The following is a 4950-nucleotide window of genomic DNA, read 5'->3' on the forward strand; positions in this document are numbered from 1 at the left end:
CCAAATTGATTATTGTTTTGTTTTAATCAGTTGCGTATTGCCAATTATTCATTTTCACTGTTTAATTTGCATTGCTTTTTGTATGTGGTTATTATGTTACCATCTTTCAACTTCTAATAATTTTGATTGATAGCCCCAATCATTTTACCTTAATTAAAGGTTATTTATAATGAGATGCAAAGGAATAAGTGGACGTAGATGAATCCTAAGATGCGAAAGAATCAAGGGAAGACAATCTCCATGCGTACATATAAATAAACATGGGAGAAAGTTATTGTTAGCAATGTTCTGAAAATCGGATCGGACAATGACCCGTTAAAGGGTCTGGTTTCCGGTTTGATTGGTTGGATCGGTCGGTTGGACTATAATTTATAAAAAAATTTTAGTCCCTGAAGGTTTGAAATTCATCAAAAACACCTCTATAATACTCTCTTAAGGTTTAAAATCTATCTAAAACACCCCTGTCGCGCGAAGATTCTGGTGAGTGGTGGTGGCAGCGACGATCGACGGCCAATCGAAGCTGGAATCTTGGGGCTTTTGATGTGTAGGTGCTGACGACTCTGATGGTGGTGCCAAGGAGTTCCATCGGCGCCGGAATCAACAAAAAAAGTCTGACGGTCCCGTGAAGTTTAGGTGGACGGCGAGCGACGATGGGTGGATGATGGCCACTGAAAATGGCAGGGTTTTGTAGTGAAGATGCCGTCAAGTCTAATGGTAGTGATTTCTCCCTCGATCGGTGCCGGAATCCGGCGGGATTCAACTGCGATTGGACCTCGATTCGGCACTATTCCGACGGTCTAACTGCGGTCCAATCCGATTTAAATGTAATTAACGGTTTTTTAAGTATTTCGGATTGGAAATGCCACCGGTCACCAGTCGAACCGGTCCGATCGGCCGGTCCAATCCGGTTTTCAGAACCTTGATTGTTAGGGCCAAAAAATGTTCTCGGCCTCAATGACCCCAAAAAAGCGAAACACCTTCAACGGAATTCAGATCCATGACCCAATTCTGGTTGGACCCACAATAGAATTCATGTAATGGGTTAGCTCATTACACCCACTAGGTTGTTTACAGATTGAGCCAATCACTAAGGCCTTGATTCACTTAAACCTCACCATCAGTTTATCTAGGCCTAAGCCCATTGATCCAAGATCACCTACTGGACCTAGGATTTACTTAGACCCCAAGGCTACCTACTTCCTAATTTGATATCATCCAGATTCTCTCGAAGAGATCCATCTATATCCTAATTCGTCTAAAATCTGAATCTTAGACTAAATAAAACTTCTTCCCTTACCGAGGCAAGTGAATTGAAGACTTTCTTGTTCACTTAACCTCAACCATTATGGACTCATAGTCCTACTAGAATTCGAAGATCCTATGATTGCTATATAAACAAGAGGTATGCCCTCTCACAATTCATTTAACATTACACCTTCAAACCCCTTAGTTCTCACCCTTGAGAGCTATACACCATCGTCATAGTTCTAGTCTTCAACTAAACTTCTGGTAACCCTCTCTTTCCCCTGTCCTCACTAGATTAACCTCATTTAACCTTGCTGACTTGAGCGTCAGAGTGCCTACAACAAACACCACCCTCGTGTTTCCCGTTCACTTCACGCCGGTTTCTTTGTGTGTGCAGGTGTAACGGATTGCTAGTGGCCTTAACCTCACAGGATTAGACCCCCCCTGTCCGTAACCGTAGATTTTATCATCTATAGTTATTACAAATTGTTTCACATCAATTCTTGTCAAGAGAATAACTGTAACGTTTTAAAACATTCATGCTTTATTCAAGATTAAAGAAAATGGTCCAAATTTCGTAGTACGTATCTAATGATACCAATGTCATTCTTGAATCAAAATAAATATTAAATGTTATGAAAGAATATTCATTTGATTTTCTATTAAACCCCACCTTACTTCTTCACTGGCACACTCAATGCCAACAAGCCAACCTCAACATCATAACTGCGACTGATATAGGGTTCACCAAGAATTGCCCAAGCAGTGGTTATAAGCTTCAAAGATGTTGAAGCCACAGTGGAGTGATGTTTCTCAAGCTTGCTCGTATTTATGAGTCGAACAAACTCATGCATGATCATCTCACAAGAAACTGATGAGAAGGGTTCTTCAAAGCCAAGAACACCCACTACAAGAAAAATGACATTTGAAGTCTAGCAAATTTAGACGTAGATAGTTGATTTTAGATGGTGAATGTATTGTGCGTCTAAATTTCCCTTGTCGCACGGTGGTTGTAGTATCTCTGTCCTAGAAAGTATGGGCTACAAAATTTGTTGTTAGATGCAAAAAGTGTTTCTTTTTTTTTTTTCTTTTTTTTTTGGGGGGGGGGGGGGGGGGGGGGGGCGCTGGCAACTAGCAATTTAGTTACTAATTGTCATTGGAATTAGTCTCCGGGTTAGACGCTAAAGTGGGTAAGGGTAAAATGGTAAAAGTGCATCACGACTATTGAATTAGTTGGATAATGTATCTTTTGGTAACAAAAAATTTAGTCATAAAATCCCAAAAATTTAGATGCTAAATGTAGAAAGACAATTTCATCAAACTATTCCCCAACTAATCTATTAGTTGTAGAATGTATGTTTTAGTGAGCAAAGATCTAGTCGTTAATTTATATAAAACCTTAGACGCTAATTGCTGATTGCAAATCTAGGTATATTACCTTTTGCTACTATGACATTAGTTGCAAATTGTGTGTTTTAGTGAGAAAATTTTTCGTTGCAAAAGCATATCATTTTTGGTTGGAGAATGTATATTCCCAATTTTGTTTCTGGCATTTCTTGACTACTGATTTAGTTATTAAAATTGATTTTTTGCATCTAAATAATATAGTAACGGATTGCAAATATTGACTTTAGTTGCTAGTTGGTTGACATTTAAATTGGCAACATTTTGAATGGATGTAATTTTTAATATCCATGCATTCAACCTCAACAAAATAAGAGTGACGCAATATTAAAATATAGATCAATAACATAAAATATCTTCATTGCATTTAAAATTAATAATCCATACATGGATTTTTCTGCATGATGAGCAATAAAAATCCAAAATGCACTATCATGTGTGCATAACCAAAAAAAAAGAAAACATGCACCCCACATTTTCATTAGTACCTACCTATATGTGTATATCCCCAACAAACAAAATGCCCACCCCATATACACCATCTAAGATATGTGCAAGCAATCCGAAAAAGACCAAAAATCATTGTCCTAACCCCATGTCAATATATGTACTGCCCATACAACCAAAAAACTAGGAAATCAGTGTTACCATCTAAGACATTACCAGTTGAGGCCCTAGAAGCAGCTGTAGCAGATGAGGAAGACTCATCAGCTGTAGGAGATGGGGATGGTTGTTAGTTGGTTTGGTAGCAAGTTGCACATGTGCAACTACAATAGTCATGTGAATCAACATCTCAAACAATTTTTCTTGCTGTTCTTCAAGCAATTTAATTTTCTCCTTTTGTTGATCAAATAGTATGAGCTGCTCCTCTAAATACTTAATCCTATTTTATTGTTGTTCAACTGTGTGCCTTAACTCTGTTACATCTGATGTATCATCTTGCTCAGTCACACAAAAGGCAAAATTCTGGTTGAAGCCGGAAGCTTTACCAAGCACTTCCTCATAGATTTCAGCTTCAGTTCTTTCACTTTCCGCAGCCTGGGTCTCATCTAGCATCTCAATCATTTTCTCCTACCATCAATTCAATGCATAATGAATAAGTCCAGCTAGTAAAGGAATAACATGCATAATATAGAGTCTCATGATGTTTGTAGCATTACTGGCATATAACAGAATTTGTGGCCACAAAGAACAAACTGGTATGTAGGTGTTGACTTTTTCAATTAAAGCACACCAAAAGAAAGGCTATGATATATGCAATATTTGAGCAGAAAAGGGAATCTAGCAAATTAAAATGTAGAGCAGGGTAGGCAAGCAATATAAGTAACAAGAATCCAAATGTACAAGGTAGGTAAGCAATAGGAAAAGGCAAAAAGGAAAGAAAACTAACACCTTAATTTAGCACATCCAATAAATTCAAAGCATAAACCGAAAAACCAGATTTAATGGAGATGAAGTATCAAGAAAATAAACTCCTCTAAATACCAGTTTTGAACCCATGATTGAGTGCTACTCCAAATGTTCTGATATTTCGCACAAGCCATACACTTCAATGAAATAGAGGTAACATTATGCAAGTAGTAGGAAGGGAATGCTCCTTCTCTTTCAAAAGTAAGCCATCAACCCTATCAATGACCTAATAAGCCTAGCTCAAGCTTAGCCTTCTCTTCTCAGGTGGATAACAAAGATAAGTATAAGAAGTACTAAAGGCAGACAAATCTAGTACATGAGACGTTAAAAGGGAAACTAATTCAACTAAGTTCACAAATCAAGGAAACTATGCGAAATTATTTGTTTAAAGTTCTTTATAAAGTAATCATCAACCTAACATCAACTATCCATTTCAGCCACATTTACCAATATGCATATATTAACTATAGCTGAATTAGTTTTCTAATAACCAATGGATCAGCTGATCCACCTTTCCAATATCTACAAATTTAACATATAAAAAAAGCAACCTTTATTCGATAATTCAAAGTTTATGAACTTACATATAGATCTTTGGCTTGTTCATTAACCCACCATTTCTTGACGCTCCAACGAGTGTTATGAAATAATTGTATAGGACCAATAGATTCCCCAAGTTGTTTAGCCTTGACAAATTTAGGTTGTCATTGACCATTGATGCGTGCTTTTACAACATGCAATGTGTAGCAAGTTGACTAGTCGCAACAAGTAATAGAATGATGAGTAAAGTATCGTTCCCATGAGGATTGCGTGTCAAGTACTAATTTTCCTAATTTTTATCAAGTTGGAGTAAACATAAAATGATTGGATTTGCGGGAGACAACTAAGCTG

Source organism: Pistacia vera, unplaced genomic scaffold (genome assembly GCF_008641045.1).
Source record: "Pistacia vera cultivar Batoury unplaced genomic scaffold, PisVer_v2 Contig40, whole genome shotgun sequence".
Lineage (NCBI taxonomy): Eukaryota > Viridiplantae > Streptophyta > Magnoliopsida > Sapindales > Anacardiaceae > Pistacia > Pistacia vera.